The sequence below is a fragment of the Ranitomeya imitator genome, chromosome 3 (genome assembly GCF_032444005.1).
Source record: "Ranitomeya imitator isolate aRanImi1 chromosome 3, aRanImi1.pri, whole genome shotgun sequence".
In the NCBI taxonomy this organism is placed as follows: Eukaryota; Metazoa; Chordata; class Amphibia; order Anura; family Dendrobatidae; genus Ranitomeya; species Ranitomeya imitator.
This window is the reverse complement of record NC_091284.1, coordinates 747,090,676-747,109,592: the sequence shown is the minus strand read 5'-3', so window position 1 is coordinate 747,109,592 and position 18,917 is coordinate 747,090,676. Positions and strand designations below refer to the sequence as shown.

At 45.8% G+C, this 18,917-nt stretch overlaps 1 pseudogene; it reads right to left on the bottom strand.

Moving 5' to 3' along the window:
* Positions 1-10,454: 10,454 nt before the first annotated feature.
* LOC138671754 (uncharacterized) lies at positions 10,455-18,700 on the bottom strand (annotated as a pseudogene).
* Between the last annotated feature and the right edge of the window lie 217 nt (positions 18,701-18,917).

The window sequence follows — 18,917 nt, the reverse complement described above, 5'->3', positions numbered from 1 at the left end:
ACAGAGAGGGACACCTCAATGAGCAGTAACAAATAAAAAGTTTTCAAACTGTTTGACTGCAATAAAATGATTGACCTTAGTGTAATTTCAGCTACAGTCTGGGAAAATGCAGACGCATAATGTCTCCCAAAATACAAGTATTTCATCACAAGAACTGTTTCCGGGGTATGGGTACGAGCCGGAGTACCAGCAGTTTTGAGGATTTCTGTCCCAACCCCCCCCCCCCCCCCCCGTCCTGTTGACAGGTTTGGATAACGTCCATTGTTGATGCACTTTTTTGTCCTGTTGACAGGTTGTGATAACATTCATTGTTGATGGATTTTTTTGGACAATGTTTGTCCTTGTGTTGTTATATCTACGTCAGTTAACGACATTTGGTTTTCATGTGTAGTACATATTTATTTTTGAATAAAAACTAAATTTGTATTTGAAAAAATGTGTGGTCGGAGTACCAGCAGTTTTGAGGATTTCTGTCCCGAACCCCCCTGTCCTGTTGACAGGTTGTGATAACGTCCATTGTTGATGGACTTTCCTGGACAATGTTTGTCCTTGTGTTGTTATATCTACGACAGTTAACAACATTTGGTTTTTATGTGTAGTACATATTTAATTTTGAATAAAAACTAAATTTGTATTTGAAAAAATGTGTGGTCATTTTTTATTTAAAAAAATGATATGCTTATTTACTGTATGTGAACTGTGGGTAATGGGATCAGTTAAGTGTCAGTCACTAAACAGTCGTGGACACAAGGTTTGAAATTTTAAACAAAGTTTTTTTTATTAATTTCTTTTTGTTTTTGGTTAAATGCTGAAGAACACAAGGGCCTTGATTGCTTGGGGTTAGCCATCCGATCTGCTCTGCTGTACTGCTGAAGAACAGAAGGGCCTTGATTGCTTTGGGGTTAGCCATCCGATCTGCTCTGCTGTACAGGCTGACGACTTGATTGGGGTTAGGTGTCCGATCTTCTCTGCTGTTCAGGCTGCTCAACACCGGTACAGGAGTATTGCCAGTGCACGGCACCTTCAGGACTCATGAAGTAGTCAGTGAAGGTATCTCTCACACGCACACCCGAGCTGGACGGCCTTCCTTGACCCAAGTTGTCCACTGTAATTAATTCAGACAGCTGTGGCTCCTCAACTACCTCTGTGCTGTAGTCACGAACGTAGTTGTGGAGAACACAGCATGCCTTTATTACAGTGTCAACGGTCTCCGTATCTAACTGGATGGCAGTGTGAAAGATCCTCCACTGACTACACATGATCCCAAAGATGCATTCCACATATTTTCGTGCACGGCTCAGCCTATAGATAAAAATCCTCCGCCGGGCATTCAGTGCCCTTCGTGAGTATGGGCGCAGCAGGCTGGTCTTTAAGGGAAATGCCTCATCCGATACCATCACATAGGGTACTGGATGTGTGGAACCCGACAAAGGTCTTGGGGCTGGGAGCATTCCGCCATCTCGAAGAATTTGAAGTCCAAACTGTGATGATTGCAGCACCCGAGAGTCCCCAGAACTGCCATAAGCACCGACGTCGATGGCAACAAACTTGTAATGGGCATCAGCCACCGCCATCAGGACCACAGAAAAATACTTCTTATAATTAAAGAAGCGTGATCCTGATCAGGGTGGCTTCAGCACTCTCACATGTTTGCCATCGACAGCACCTACGCATTTGGGGAAATTGGCCACAGTTTGAAAGCCTGCTGCAACCTGCAGCCAAGTTTCCTCGGTTGGGGAAGGCATCACGATGGGCTGCAACTTCTGCCAGATGACGGTACATGTGCACCTCACAATTTGAGAGATGGTGGATTTGCCAACCCTAAATTGGAGGTGCAGGGATGTGTAGCTCTCTCCTGTGGCCAAAAACCTGAAAAAAAATTTTTTTTGAATATTTTTAATAACGATAAAAATATGTATGGCAACATAAAAAATACGATTCAGGGGCACTACATCTGTCAACATTGTGGCGCAGTGGCAGCATTATGGGGGCACTGGCAGCATTGTAGCGCAGTGGCAGCATTATGGGGCACTGGCAGCATTGTGGCGCAGTGGCAGCATTATGGGGGCACTGGCAGCATTGTGACGCAGTGGCAGCATTATGGGGGCACTGGCAGCATTGTGGCGCAGTGACAGCATTATGAGGGCACTGGCAGCATTGTGGCGCAGTGACAGCATTATGGGGGCACTGGCAGCATTGTGGTGCAGTGGCAGCATTATGGGGGCAGTGGCAGCATTATGGGGGCACTGGCAGCATTGTGGCACAGTGGCAGCATTATGGGGGCTCTGGCAGCATTGTGGCGCAGTGGCAGCATTATGGGTGCACTGTGGCAGCATTAACTATGGGGGCAGTGTGTCAGGGAGTATGTGTAAAAAAAAAAAAAAAAAAAAAACCATCGGCCTTACCGCAAGGTGATGAGCAGCCTTTCCTCTGCAGAGATTGATCTTCGCATGACCGTGTGTTCATAACTGAGGTGTGGAGCCAGAATTATCAGAAGGCGATCAAATGCCTGAATCGTAAGCTGGCAAAACTGGATAAATTTCTCTGAATAACTGAATTAAAAAAATTAATAAATAAATTATTTAAAACACACAGATATAATGTAACACAACATTGTATTACAGCAAATGTAATGTCTTCTACTCCTTCTCCTCCAAGATTGCTCCTATGGTAGAATATAGTCTTTATTATTACATGGTACTGTACAACGCATGGAAAATCACTGCTAAGGCTATTTTCACACTTCCATCGGTACTGGCCCGTCGCAATACATCGGGCCGATGTACCGATGGACGTTGGGAAATAACTGCACGACGTGGGCAGCGGATGCAGTTTTTCAACGCATCCTTTCCCCATTCTGCAGTCCGGGAAGGAGGGTGTGTATTTTCAGCCACTCATGCGTGGTTGAAAATGGGGGACGTGATGCACAAAAAAAGTTACATGGAAGTTTTTTTGTGCCAATGGTCCGCTAAAACACGACGCATCCGTCGCACGATGGATGCGACGTGTGGCAATCCATCGCTAATACAAGTGTATGGGGAAAAAACGCATCCTGCAAGCACATTTGCAGGATCCGTTTTTTTCCCAAAACGACGGATTGTGACGGAGCTCTAAAGACGGAAGTGTGAAAGTAGCCTAATCCACAGCATCAGAAACGCTGCATAGCCGCAGCCTAATCCGCAAAGTGTGCACATCTAATTACATTATCTTACCTGCTCGCTGTGGTGGTGCAGCAAAAGCAGTGCCGTCAGCAACAAAAGATGGTTTTGTTGTGAGGAAAGGCGCCAATGGGGCTGAATGTGCGGCATGTTGAATGCAACTAGAAGGCAAAATGGAGAAGAGGGGTTGGAACAGGAAATGACCTCATGAGAGACGCTAAAAAAACGCTTAACCCCTTCCCGACCCATGACGCCACGTAGGCGTCATGAAAGTCGGTGCCAATCCGACCCATGACGCCTATATGGCGTCATGGAAAGATCGCGTCCCTGCAGATCGGGTGAAAGGGTTAACTCCCATTTCACCCGATCTGCAGGGACAGGGGGAGTGGTAGTTTAGCCCAGGGGGGGTGGCTTCACCCCCCCGTGGCTACGATCGCTCTGATTGGCTGTTGAAAGTGAAACTGCCAATCAGAGCGATTTGTAATATTTCACCTATTATAACGGGTGAAATATTACAATCCAGCCATGGCCGATGCTGCAATATCATCGGCCATGGCTGGAAACACTAATGTGCCCCCACCCCACCGATCGCCCCCCCAGCCCCCCGATCTGTCGGGTACACTGCTCCGGCTCCCCTCCGTCCTGTGCGCCGCTCCCCCCGTGCTCTTGTCCGCTCCCCCCGAGCTCCAATCACCCTCCCCCGTGCTCCAACCACCCCCCCTGCACTCCGATCCACCCCCCTGCAGTCCGATCCACCCCCCGATGCTCCAATGCACCCCCCGTGCTCCGTTCCACCCCTCCCGCGCTCCGATCCCCCCCCATGCTCCGATCCCCCACCCCCGTGCTCCCCCCCACCCCATCATACTTACCGATCCTGCCGGGGTCCGTCCGTCTTCTCCCTGGGCGCCGCCATCTTCCAAAATGGCGGGCGCATGCGCAGTGCGCCCGCCTAATCTGCCGGCCGGCAGATTCGTTCCAAAGTGCATTTTGATCACTGAGATAGATTATATCTCAGTGATCAAAATAAAAAAAATAATAAATGACCCCCCCCCCTTTGTTACCCCCATAGGTAGGGACAATAAAAAACTAAAGAATTTTTTTTTTCCACTAATGTTAGAATAGGGTTAGGGGTAGGGTTAGGGTTAGGGTTAGGGCTAGGGCTAGGGTTAGGGCTAGGGGTAGGGTTAGGGGTAGGGTTAGGGTTAGGGTTAGGGTTAGGGGTAGGGTTAGGGTTAGGGGTAGGGTTAGGGGTAGGGGTAGGGGTAGGGTTAGGGTTTTGGTGTGTGCACACGTATTCTGGTCCTCTGCGGATTTTTCCGCTGCGGATTTGATAAATCCGCAGTGCTAAACCGCTGCGGATTTATGGCGGATTTACCGCGCTTTTTTCTGCGCATTTCACTGCGGTTTTACAACTGCGATTTTCTATTTGAGCAGTTGTAAAACCGCTGCGGAATCCGCAGAAAGTAGTGACATGCTGCGGAAGGTAAACCGCTGCGTTTCCGTGCAGTTTTTCCGCAGCATGTGTAAAGCGATTTTTGTTTCCCATAGGTTTACATTGAACTGTAAACTCATGGGAAACTGCTGCGGATCCGCAGCGTTTTCCGCAGCGTGTGCACATACCTTTAGAATTAGGCTATGTGCACACGGTGCGGATTTGGCTGCGGATCCGCAGCGGATTGGCCGCTGCGGATTCGCAGCAGTGTTCCATCAGGTTTACAGTACTATGGAAAAACCAAATCAGCTGTGCCCATGGTGCGGAAAATACTGCGCGGAAACGCTGCGTTGTATTTTCCGCAGCATGTCAATTCTTTGTGCGGATTCTGCAGCGTTTTACACCTGTTCCTCAATAGGAATCCGCAGGTGAAATCCGCACAAAAAACACTGGAAATCCACGGAAAATCCGCAGGTAAAACGCAGTGCCTTTTACCCGCGGATTTTTCAAAAATGATGCTGAAAAATCTCACACGAATCCGCAACGTGGGCACATAGCCTTAGGGTTAGGGTTGGAATTAGGGTTGTGGTTAGGGTTGTGATTAGGGTTATGGCTACATTTGGGATTAGGGTTAGGGGTGTGGGGGGGTTAGTGTTGGAGGTAGAATTGAGAGGTTACCACTGTTTAGGCACATCAGGGGTCTCCAAACGCAACATGGCGCCACCATTGATTCCAGCCAATCTCGTATTCAAAAAGTCAAATGGTGCTCCCTCACTTCCGAACCCCGACGTGTGCCCAAACAGTGGTTTACCCCCACATATGGGGTACCAGCATACTCAGGATAAACTGCGCAACAATTACTGGGGTCCAATTTCTCCTGTTACCCTTGTGAAAATAAAAAAATGCTTGCTAAAACATCATTTTTGAGGAAAGAAAAATGATTTTTTATTTTCACGGCTCTGCGTTGTAAACGTCTGTGAAGCACTTGGGGGTTCAAAGTGCTCACCACATATCTAGATAAGTTCCTTGGGGGGTCTAGTTTCTAAAATGGGGTCACTTGTGGGGGGTTTCTACTGTTTAGGCACACCAGGGGCTCTGCAAACGCAACGTGACGCCAGCAGACCATTTCATCAAAGTCTGCATTTCAAAAGTCACTACTTCCCTTCTGAGCCCCGACGTGTGCCCAAACAGTGGTTTATCTCCACACATGGGGTATCAGCGTACTCAGGAGAAACTGGACAACAACTTTTGGGGTCCAATTTCTCCTGTAACCCTTGGGAAAATAAAAAATTCTGGGCTAAATAATTATTTTTGAGGAAAGAAAACGTATTTATTATTTTCATGGTTCTGCATTATAAACTTCTATGAAGCACTCGGGGGTTCAAAGTGCTCACCACACATCTAGATAAGTTCCTTTCGGGGTCTAGTTTCCAAAATGGGGTCACTTGTGGGGGGTTTCTACTGTTTAGCCACATCAGGGGCTCTGCAAACGCAACGTGACGCCCGCAGAGCATTCCATCAAAGTCTGCATTTCAAAACGTCACTACTTCAATTCCGAGCCCCGGCATGTGCCCAAACAGTAGTTTACCCCCACATATGGGGTATCACCGTACTCAGGAGAAACTGGACAACAAATATTGGGGTCAAATTTCTCCTGTTACCCTTGGGAAAATTAAAAATTCTGAGCTAAATAATTATTTTTGAGGAAAGAAAATGTATTTATTATTTTCACGGCTCTGCATTATAAACTTCTGGAAGCACTTGGGGGTTCAAAGTGCTCACCACACATCTAGATAAGTTCCTTTCGGGGTCTAGTTTCCAAAATGGGGTCACTTGTGGGGGGTTTCTACTGTTAAGCCACATCAGGGGCTCTGCAAACGCAACGTGACGCCCACAGAGCATTCCATCAAAGTCTGCATTTCAAAACGTCACTACTTCACTTCCGAGCCCCGGCATGTGCCCAAACAGTGGTTTACCCCCACATATGGGGTATCAACGTACTCAGGAGCAACTGGACAACAACTTTTGGGGTCAAATTTCTCCTGTTACCCTTGGGAAAATAAAAAATTGCAGGCTAAAAGATCATTTTTGAGAAAATATTTTTTAATTTATTATTTTCATGGCTCTGCGTTATAAACTTCTGTGAAGCACTTGGGGGTTCAAAGTCCTCACTACACATCTAGATTAGTTCCTTTGGGGGTCTAGTTTCCAAAATGGGGTCATTTCTGGGGGATCTCCAATGTTTAGGCACACAGGGGCTCTCCAAACGTGACATGGTGTCCGCTAATGATTGGAGCTAATTTTCCATTTAAAAAGCCAAATGGCGTGCCTTCCCTTCCGAGCCCTGCCGTGCGCCCAAACAGTGGTTTACCCCCACATATGGGGTATCAGCCTACTCAGGACAAACTGGACAACAACATTTGTGGTCCAATTTCTCCTATTACCCTTGGCAAAATAGGAAATTCCAGGCTAAAAAATCATTTTTGAGGAAAGAAAAATTATTTTATTATTTTCATGGCTCTGCGTTATAAACTTCTGTGAAGCACCTGGGGGTTTAAAGTGCTCAATATGCATCTAGATAAGTTCCTTGGGGGGTCTAGTTTCCAAAATGGGGTCACTTGTGGGGAAGCTCCAATGTTTAGGCACACAGGGGCTCTCCAAACGCGACATGGTGTCCGCTAACAATTGGAGCTAATTTTCCATTCAAAAAGTCAAATGGCGCGCCTTCCCTTCCGAGCCCTGCCGAGTGCCCAAACAGTGGTTTACCCCCACATATGAGGTATCGACGTACTCGGGAGAAATTGCCCAACAAATTTAATGATCCATTTTATCCTATTGCCCATGTGAAAATGAAAAAATTGAGGCGAAAATAATTTTTTTGTGAAAAAAAAGTACTTTTTCATTTTTACAGATCAATTTGTGAAGCACCTGAGGGTTAAAAGTGCTCACTAGGCATCTAGATAAGATCCTTTGGGGGTCTAGTTTCCAAAATGGGGTCACTTGTGGGGGAGCTCCAATGTTTAGGCACACAGGGTCTCTCCAAACGCGACATGGTGTCCGCTAACGATGGAGATAATTTTTCATTTAAAAAGTCAAATGGCGCTCCTTCCCTTCCGAGCCTTACCATGTGCCCAAACAGTGGTTTACCCCCACATGTGAGGTATTGGTGTACTCAGGAGAAATTGCCCAACAAATTTTAGGATCCATTTTATCCTGTTGCCCATGTGAAAATGAAAAAATTGAGGCTAAAAGAATTTTTTTGTGAAAAAAAAGTACTTTTTCATTTTTACGGATCAATTTGTGAAGCACCTGGGGGTTCAAAGTGCTCACTATGCATCTAGATAAGTTCCTTGGGGCGTCTAGTTTCCAAAATGCGGTCACTTGTGGGGGAGCTCCAATTTTTAGGCACACGGGGGCTCTCCAAACGTGACATGGTGTCCGCTAAAGAGTGGAAAAAAAGTCAAATGGCGCTCCTTCCCTTCCAAGCCCTGCCGTGCGCCCAAACAGTGGTTTACCCCCACATATGAGGTATCAGCGTACTCAGGACAAATTGGACAACAACTTTCGTGGTTCAGTTTCTCCTTTTACCATTGGGAAAATACAAAAATTGTTGCTGAAAAATCATTTTTGTGACTAAAAAGTTAAATGTTCATTTTTTCCTTCCATGTTGCTTCTGCTGCTGTGAAGCACCTGAAGGGTTAATAAACTTCTTGAATGTGGTTTTGAGTACCTTGAGGGGTGCAGTTTTTAGAATGGTGTCACTTTTGGGTATTTTCAGCCATATAGACCCCTGAAACTGACTTCAAATGTGAGGTGGTCCCTAAAAAAAATGGTTTTGTAAATTTCGTTGTAAAAATGAGAAATCGCTGGTCAAATTTTAACCCTTATAACTTCCTAGCAAAAAAAAATTTTGTTTCCAAAATTGTGCTGATGTAAAGTATACATGTGGGAAATGTTATTTATTAACTATTTTGTGTCACATAACTCTCTGGTTTAACAGAATAAAAATTCAAAATGTGAAAATTGCGAAATTTTCAAAATTTTCGTCAAATTTCCGTTTTTATCACAAATAAACGCAGAATTTATTGACCTAAATTTACCACTAACATGAAGCCCAATATGTCACGAAAAAACAATCTCAGAACCGCTAGGATCCGTTGAAGCGTTCCTGAGTTATTACCTCATAAAGGGACACTGGTCAGAATTGCAAAAAACGGCAAGGTCTTTAAGGTCAAAATAGGCTGGGTCATGAAGGGGTTAAAAACTGCACAAAAAACGCATGCGGATTTCCTGGGAGTGATGTCAGGTTTTTCTCAGGAAAATGTCAGGAAAAATCTGCACACATTCCTGAACGTGTACATAACCTTAGTGATGAGCGAGTATTCGTTTCTCGAGTTTTAGTTTATGTCGACGCAGCTGCATGATTTGCGGCTTGTAGACAGGCTGAATACATGTGGGAATTCCCTAACAAACAGGCAACCCCCACATGTATTCAAGCTGTCTAGCAGCCACAAATTATGCAGCTGTGTAGACCTAAACTAAATCTCCGAGCAGTCACAAATACTTGGAGACCACCCGAGCGTGCTCGGAGAAACTCAAGTAATGAGCATACTCGCTCATCACTAGTAACTATCCAAACTAATAAACAGAAAAAAAGTAGAAAATCGCAGAATTGCCTCTAAAAATGAGTGTAAAAGGGATGGACATATCATTGGTGCAACCTGTGCAGCCGCACTGGGGCACGAGAGATAAGAGGGGGTCACTACCACCCCCAAAGCAAGGGAAATTGTGCATTATGATGAGCTGTTGGACCGCAAAAGGCCCATATACTATAAGTGCACAGGAGCCATTTTCTGCCTGTGTCCGCCATTGGATCCGGAGATGGAGCTGCCCCTGGAGACAATCACACTGGAGCTACAGAGAGGGACACCTCAATGAGCAGTAACAAATAAAAAGTTTTCAAACTGTTTGACTGCAATAAAATGATTGACCTTAGTGTAATTTCAGCTACAGTCTGGGAAAATGCAGACGCATAATGTCTCCCAAAATACAAGTATTTCATCACAAGAACTGTTTCCGGGGTATGGGTACGAGCCGGAGTACCAGCAGTTTTGAGGATTTCTGTCCCAACCCCCCCCCCCCCCCCGTCCTGTTGACAGGTTTGGATAACGTCCATTGTTGATGCACTTTTTTGTCCTGTTGACAGGTTGTGATAACATTCATTGTTGATGGATTTTTTTGGACAATGTTTGTCCTTGTGTTGTTATATCTACGTCAGTTAACGACATTTGGTTTTCATGTGTAGTACATATTTATTTTTGAATAAAAACTAAATTTGTATTTGAAAAAATGTGTGGTCGGAGTACCAGCAGTTTTGAGGATTTCTGTCCCGAACCCCCCTGTCCTGTTGACAGGTTGTGATAACGTCCATTGTTGATGGACTTTCCTGGACAATGTTTGTCCTTGTGTTGTTATATCTACGACAGTTAACAACATTTGGTTTTTATGTGTAGTACATATTTAATTTTGAATAAAAACTAAATTTGTATTTGAAAAAATGTGTGGTCATTTTTTATTTAAAAAAATGATATGCTTATTTACTGTATGTGAACTGTGGGTAATGGGATCAGTTAAGTGTCAGTCACTAAACAGTCGTGGACACAAGGTTTGAAATTTTAAACAAAGTTTTTTTTATTAATTTCTTTTTGTTTTTGGTTAAATGCTGAAGAACACAAGGGCCTTGATTGCTTGGGGTTAGCCATCCGATCTGCTCTGCTGTACTGCTGAAGAACAGAAGGGCCTTGATTGCTTTGGGGTTAGCCATCCGATCTGCTCTGCTGTACAGGCTGACGACTTGATTGGGGTTAGGTGTCCGATCTTCTCTGCTGTTCAGGCTGCTCAACACCGGTACAGGAGTATTGCCAGTGCACGGCACCTTCAGGACTCATGAAGTAGTCAGTGAAGGTATCTCTCACACGCACACCCGAGCTGGACGGCCTTCCTTGACCCAAGTTGTCCACTGTAATTAATTCAGACAGCTGTGGCTCCTCAACTACCTCTGTGCTGTAGTCACGAACGTAGTTGTGGAGAACACAGCATGCCTTTATTACAGTGTCAACGGTCTCCGTATCTAACTGGATGGCAGTGTGAAAGATCCTCCACTGACTACACATGATCCCAAAGGTGCATTCCACATATTTTCGTGCACGGCTCAGCCTATAGATAAAAATCCTCCGCCGGGCATTCAGTGCCCTTCGTGAGTATGGGCGCAGCAGGCTGGTCTTTAAGGGAAATGCCTCATCCGATACCATCACATAGGGTACTGGATGTGTGGAACCCGACAAAGGTCTTGGGGCTGGGAGCATTCCGCCATCTCGAAGAATTTGAAGTCCAAACTGTGATGATTGCAGCACCCGAGAGTCCCCAGAACTGCCATAAGCACCGACGTCGATGGCAACAAACTTGTAATGGGCATCAGCCACCGCCATCAGGACCACAGAAAAATACTTCTTATAATTAAAGAAGCGTGATCCTGATCAGGGTGGCTTCAGCACTCTCACATGTTTGCCATCGACAGCACCTACGCATTTGGGGAAATTGGCCACAGTTTGAAAGCCTGCTGCAACCTGCAGCCAAGTTTCCTCGGTTGGGGAAGGCATCACGATGGGCTGCAACTTCTGCCAGATGACGGTACATGTGCACCTCACAATTTGAGAGATGGTGGATTTGCCAACCCTAAATTGGAGGTGCAGGGATGTGTAGCTCTCTCCTGTGGCCAAAAACCTGAAAAAAAATTTTTTTTGAATATTTTTAATAACGATAAAAATATGTATGGCAACATAAAAAATACGATTCAGGGGCACTACATCTGTCAACATTGTGGCGCAGTGGCAGCATTATGGGGGCACTGGCAGCATTGTAGCGCAGTGGCAGCATTATGGGGCACTGGCAGCATTGTGGCGCAGTGGCAGCATTATGGGGGCACTGGCAGCATTGTGACGCAGTGGCAGCATTATGGGGGCACTGGCAGCATTGTGGCGCAGTGACAGCATTATGAGGGCACTGGCAGCATTGTGGCGCAGTGACAGCATTATGGGGGCACTGGCAGCATTGTGGTGCAGTGGCAGCATTATGGGGGCAGTGGCAGCATTATGGGGGCACTGGCAGCATTGTGGCACAGTGGCAGCATTATGGGGGCTCTGGCAGCATTGTGGCGCAGTGGCAGCATTATGGGTGCACTGTGGCAGCATTAACTATGGGGGCAGTGTGTCAGGGAGTATGTGTAAAAAAAAAAAAAAAAAAAACCATCGGCCTTACCGCAAGGTGATGAGCAGCCTTTCCTCTGCAGAGATTGATCTTCGCATGACCGTGTGTTCATAACTGAGGTGTGGAGCCAGAATTATCAGAAGGCGATCAAATGCCTGAATCGTAAGCTGGCAAAACTGGATAAATTTCTCTGAATAACTGAATTAAAAAAATTAATAAATAAATTATTTAAAACACACAGATATAATGTAACACAACATTGTATTACAGCAAATGTAATGTCTTCTACTCCTTCTCCTCCAAGATTGCTCCTATGGTAGAATATAGTCTTTATTATTACATGGTACTGTACAACGCATGGAAAATCACTGCTAAGGCTATTTTCACACTTCCATCGGTACTGGCCCGTCGCAATACATCGGGCCGATGTACCGATGGACGTTGGGAAATAACTGCACGACGTGGGCAGCGGATGCAGTTTTTCAACGCATCCTTTCCCCATTCTGCAGTCCGGGAAGGAGGGTGTGTATTTTCAGCCACTCATGCGTGGTTGAAAATGGGGGACGTGATGCACAAAAAAAGTTACATGGAAGTTTTTTTGTGCCAATGGTCCGCTAAAACACGACGCATCCGTCGCACGATGGATGCGACGTGTGGCAATCCATCGCTAATACAAGTGTATGGGGAAAAAACGCATCCTGCAAGCACATTTGCAGGATCCGTTTTTTTCCCAAAACGACGGATTGTGACGGAGCTCTAAAGACGGAAGTGTGAAAGTAGCCTAATCCACAGCATCAGAAACGCTGCATAGCCGCAGCCTAATCCGCAAAGTGTGCACATCTAATTACATTATCTTACCTGCTCGCTGTGGTGGTGCAGCAAAAGCAGTGCCGTCAGCAACAAAAGATGGTTTTGTTGTGGGGAAAGGCGCCAATGGGGCTGAATGTGCGGCATGTTGAATGCAACTAGAAGGCAAAATGGAGAAGAGGGGTTGGAACAGGAAATGACCTCATGAGAGACGCTAAAAAAACGCTTAACCCCTTCCCGACCCATGACGCCACGTAGGCGTCATGAAAGTCGGTGCCAATCCGACCCATGACGCCTATATGGCGTCATGGAAAGATCGCGTCCCTGCAGATCGGGTGAAAGGGTTAACTCCCATTTCACCCGATCTGCAGGGACAGGGGGAGTGGTAGTTTAGCCCAGGGGGGGTGGCTTCACCCCCCCGTGGCTACGATCGCTCTGATTGGCTGTTGAAAGTGAAACTGCCAATCAGAGCGATTTGTAATATTTCACCTATTATAACGGGTGAAATATTACAATCCAGCCATGGCCGATGCTGCAATATCATCGGCCATGGCTGGAAACACTAATGTGCCCCCACCCCACCGATCGCCCCCCCAGCCCCCCGATCTGTCGGGTACACTGCTCCGGCTCCCCTCCGTCCTGTGCGCCGCTCCCCCCGTGCTCTTGTCCGCTCCCCCCGTGCTCCAATCACCCTCCCCCGTGCTCCAACCACCCCCCCTGCACTCCGATCCACCCCCCTGCAGTCCGATCCACCCCCCGATGCTCCAATGCACCCCCCGTGCTCCGTTCCACCCCTCCCGCGCTCCGATCCCCCCCCATGCTCCGATCCCCCACCCCCGTGCTCCCCCCCACCCCATCATACTTACCGATCCTGCCGGGGTCCGTCCGTCTTCTCCCTGGGCGCCGCCATCTTCCAAAATGGCGGGCGCATGCGCAGTGCGCCCGCCTAATCTGCCGGCCGGCAGATTCGTTCCAAAGTGCATTTTGATCACTGAGATAGATTATATCTCAGTGATCAAAATAAAAAAAATAATAAATGACCCCCCCCCCTTTGTTACCCCCATAGGTAGGGACAATAAAAAACTAAAGAATTTTTTTTTTCCACTAATGTTAGAATAGGGTTAGGGGTAGGGTTAGGGTTAGGGTTAGGGCTAGGGCTAGGGTTAGGGCTAGGGGTAGGGTTAGGGGTAGGGTTAGGGTTAGGGGTAGGGTTAGGGGTAGGGTTAGGGGTAGGGGTAGGGGTAGGGGTAGGGTTAGGGTTTTGGTGTGTGCACACGTATTCTGGTCCTCTGCGGATTTTTCCGCTGCGGATTTGATAAATCCGCAGTGCTAAACCGCTGCGGATTTATGGCGGATTTACCGCGCTTTTTTCTGCGCATTTCACTGCGGTTTTACAACTGCGATTTTCTATTTGAGCAGTTGTAAAACCGCTGCGGAATCCGCAGAAAGTAGTGACATGCTGCGGAAGGTAAACCGCTGCGTTTCCGTGCAGTTTTTCCGCAGCATGTGTAAAGCGATTTTTGTTTCCCATAGGTTTACATTGAACTGTAAACTCATGGGAAACTGCTGCGGATCCGCAGCGTTTTCCGCAGCGTGTGCACATACCTTTAGAATTAGGCTATGTGCACACGGTGCGGATTTGGCTGCGGATCCGCAGCGGATTGGCCGCTGCGGATTCGCAGCAGTGTTCCATCAGGTTTACAGTACTATGGAAAAACCAAATCAGCTGTGCCCATGGTGCGGAAAATACTGCGCGGAAACGCTGCGTTGTATTTTCCGCAGCATGTCAATTCTTTGTGCGGATTCTGCAGCGTTTTACACCTGTTCCTCAATAGGAATCCGCAGGTGAAATCCGCACAAAAAACACTGGAAATCCACGGAAAATCCGCAGGTAAAACGCAGTGCCTTTTACCCGCGGATTTTTCAAAAATGATGCTGAAAAATCTCACACGAATCCGCAACGTGGGCACATAGCCTTAGGGTTAGGGTTGGAATTAGGGTTGTGGTTAGGGTTGTGATTAGGGTTATGGCTACATTTGGGATTAGGGTTAGGGGTGTGGGGGGGTTAGTGTTGGAGGTAGAATTGAGAGGTTACCACTGTTTAGGCACATCAGGGGTCTCCAAACGCAACATGGCGCCACCATTGATTCCAGCCAATCTCGTATTCAAAAAGTCAAATGGTGCTCCCTCACTTCCGAACCCCGACGTGTGCCCAAACAGTGGTTTACCCCCACATATGGGGTACCAGCATACTCAGGATAAACTGCGCAACAATTACTGGGGTCCAATTTCTCCTGTTACCCTTGTGAAAATAAAAAAATGCTTGCTAAAACATCATTTTTGAGGAAAGAAAAATGATTTTTTATTTTCACGGCTCTGCGTTGTAAACGTCTGTGAAGCACTTGGGGGTTCAAAGTGCTCACCACATATCTAGATAAGTTCCTTGGGGGGTCTAGTTTCTAAAATGGGGTCACTTGTGGGGGGTTTCTACTGTTTAGGCACACCAGGGGCTCTGCAAACGCAACGTGACGCCAGCAGACCATTTCATCAAAGTCTGCATTTCAAAAGTCACTACTTCCCTTCTGAGCCCCGACGTGTGCCCAAACAGTGGTTTATCTCCACACATGGGGTATCAGCGTACTCAGGAGAAACTGGACAACAACTTTTGGGGTCCAATTTCTCCTGTAACCCTTGGGAAAATAAAAAATTCTGGGCTAAATAATTATTTTTGAGGAAAGAAAACGTATTTATTATTTTCATGGTTCTGCATTATAAACTTCTATGAAGCACTCGGGGGTTCAAAGTGCTCACCACACATCTAGATAAGTTCCTTTCGGGGTCTAGTTTCCAAAATGGGGTCACTTGTGGGGGGTTTCTACTGTTTAGCCACATCAGGGGCTCTGCAAACGCAACGTGACGCCCGCAGAGCATTCCATCAAAGTCTGCATTTCAAAACGTCACTACTTCAATTCCGAGCCCCGGCATGTGCCCAAACAGTAGTTTACCCCCACATATGGGGTATCACCGTACTCAGGAGAAACTGGACAACAAATATTGGGGTCAAATTTCTCCTGTTACCCTTGGGAAAATTAAAAATTCTGAGCTAAATAATTATTTTTGAGGAAAGAAAATGTATTTATTATTTTCACGGCTCTGCATTATAAACTTCTGGAAGCACTTGGGGGTTCAAAGTGCTCACCACACATCTAGATAAGTTCCTTTCGGGGTCTAGTTTCCAAAATGGGGTCACTTGTGGGGGGTTTCTACTGTTAAGCCACATCAGGGGCTCTGCAAACGCAACGTGACGCCCACAGAGCATTCCATCAAAGTCTGCATTTCAAAACGTCACTACTTCACTTCCGAGCCCCGGCATGTGCCCAAACAGTGGTTTACCCCCACATATGGGGTATCAGCGTACTCAGGAGCAACTGGACAACAACTTTTGGGGTCAAATTTCTCCTGTTACCCTTGGGAAAATAAAAAATTGCAGGCTAAAAGATCATTTTTGAGAAAATATTTTTTAATTTTTTATTTTCATGGCTCTGCGTTATAAACTTCTGTGAAGCACTTGGGGGTTCAAAGTCCTCACTACACATCTAGATTAGTTCCTTTGGGGGTCTAGTTTCCAAAATGGGGTCATTTCTGGGGGATCTCCAATGTTTAGGCACACAGGGGCTCTCCAAACGTGACATGGTGTCCGCTAATGATTGGAGCTAATTTTCCATTTAAAAAGCCAAATGGCGTGCCTTCCCTTCCGAGCCCTGCCGTGCGCCCAAACAGTGGTTTACCCCCACATATGGGGTATCAGCCTACTCAGGACAAACTGGACAACAACATTTGTGGTCCAATTTCTCCTATTACCCTTGGCAAAATAGGAAATTCCAGGCTAAAAAATCATTTTTGAGGAAAGAAAAATTATTTTATTATTTTCATGGCTCTGCGTTATAAACTTCTGTGAAGCACCTGGGGGTTTAAAGTGCTCAATATGCATCTAGATAAGTTCCTTGGGGGGTCTAGTTTCCAAAATGGGGTCACTTGTGGGGAAGCTCCAATGTTTAGGCACACAGGGGCTCTCCAAACGCGACATGGTGTCCGCTAACAATTGGAGCTAATTTTCCATTCAAAAAGTCAAATGGCGCGCCTTCCCTTCCGAGCCCTGCCGAGTGCCCAAACAGTGGTTTACCCCCACATATGAGGTATCGACGTACTCGGGAGAAATTGCCCAACAAATTTAATGATCCATTTTATCCTATTGCCCATGTGAAAATGAAAAAATTGAGGCGAAAATAATTTTTTTGTGAAAAAAAAGTACTTTTTCATTTTTACAGATCAATTTGTGAAGCACCTGAGGGTTAAAAGTGCTCACTAGGCATCTAGATAAGATCCTTTGGGGGTCTAGTTTCCAAAATGGGGTCACTTGTGGGGGAGCTCCAATGTTTAGGCACACAGGGTCTCTCCAAACGCGACATGGTGTCCGCTAACGATGGAGATAATTTTTCATTTAAAAAGTCAAATGGCGCTCCTTCCCTTCCGAGCCTTACCATGTGCCCAAACAGTGGTTTACCCCCACATGTGAGGTATTGGTGTACTCAGGAGAAATTGCCCAACAAATTTTAGGATCCATTTTATCCTGTTGCCCATGTGAAAATGAAAAAATTGAGGCTAAAAGAATTTTTTTGTGAAAAAAAAGTACTTTTTCATTTTTACGGATCAATTTGTGAAGCACCTGGGGGTTCAAAGTGCTCACTATGCATCTAGATAAGTTCCTTGGGGCGTCTAGTTTCCAAAATGCGGTCACTTGTGGGGGAGCTCCAATTTTTAGGCACACGGGGGCTCTCCAAACGTGACATGGTGTCCGCTAAAGAGTGGAAAAAAAGTCAAATGGCGCTCCTTCCCTTCCAAGCCCTGCCGTGCGCCCAAACAGTGGTTTACCCCCACATATGAGGTATCAGCGTACTCAGGACAAATTGGACAACAACTTTCGTGGTTCAGTTTCTCCTTTTACCATTGGGAAAATACAAAAATTGTTGCTGAAAAATCATTTTTGTGACTAAAAAGTTAAATGTTCATTTTTTCCTTCCATGTTGCTTCTGCTGCTGTGAAGCACCTGAAGGGTTAATAAACTTCTTGAATGTGGTTTTGAGTACCTTGAGGGGTGCAGTTTTTAGAATGGTGTCACTTTTGGGTATTTTCAGCCATATAGACCCCTGAAACTGACTTCAAATGTGAGGTGGTCCCTAAAAAAAATGGTTTTGTAAATTTCGTTGTAAAAATGAGAAATCGCTGGTCAAATTTTAACCCTTATAACTTCCTAGCAAAAAAAAATTTTGTTTCCAAAATTGTGCTGATGTAAAGTATACATGTGGGAAATGTTATTTATTAACTATTTTGTGTCACATAACTCTCTGGTTTAACAGAATAAAAATTCAAAATGTGAAAATTGCGAAATTTTCAAAATTTTCGTCAAATTTCCGTTTTTATCACAAATAAACGCAGAATTTATTGACCTAAATTTACCACTAACATGAAGCCCAATATGTCACGAAAAAACAATCTCAGAACCGCTAGGATCCGTTGAAGCGTTCCTGAGTTATTACCTCATAAAGGGACACTGGTCAGAATTGCAAAAAACGGCAAGGTCTTTAAGGTCAAAATAGGCTGGATCATGAAGGGGTTAAAAACTGCACAAAAAACGCATGCGGATTTCCTGGGAGTGATGTCAGGTTTTTCTCAGGAAAATGTCAGGAAAAATCTGCACACATTCCTGAACGTGTACATAACCTTAGTGATGAGCGAGTATTCGTTTCTCGAGTTTTAGTTTATGTCGACGCAGCTGCATGATTTGCGGCTTGTAGACAGGCTGAATACATGTGGGAATTCCCTAACAAACAGGCAACCCCCACATGTATTCAAGCTGTCTAGCAGCCACAAATTATGCAGCTGTGTAGACCTAAACTAAATCTCCGAGCAGTCACAAATACTTGGAGACCACCCGAGCGTGCTCGGAGAAACTCAAGTAATGAGCATACTCGCTCATCACTAGTAACTATCCAAACTAATAAACAGAAAAAAAGTAGAAAATCGCAGAATTGCCTCTAAAAATGAGTGTAAAAGGGATGGACATATCATTGGTGCAACCTGTGCAGCCGCACTGGGGCACGAGAGATAAGAGGGGGTCACTACCACCCCCAAAGCAAGGGAAATTGTGCATTATGATGAGCTGTTGGACCGCAAAAGGCCCATATACTATAAGT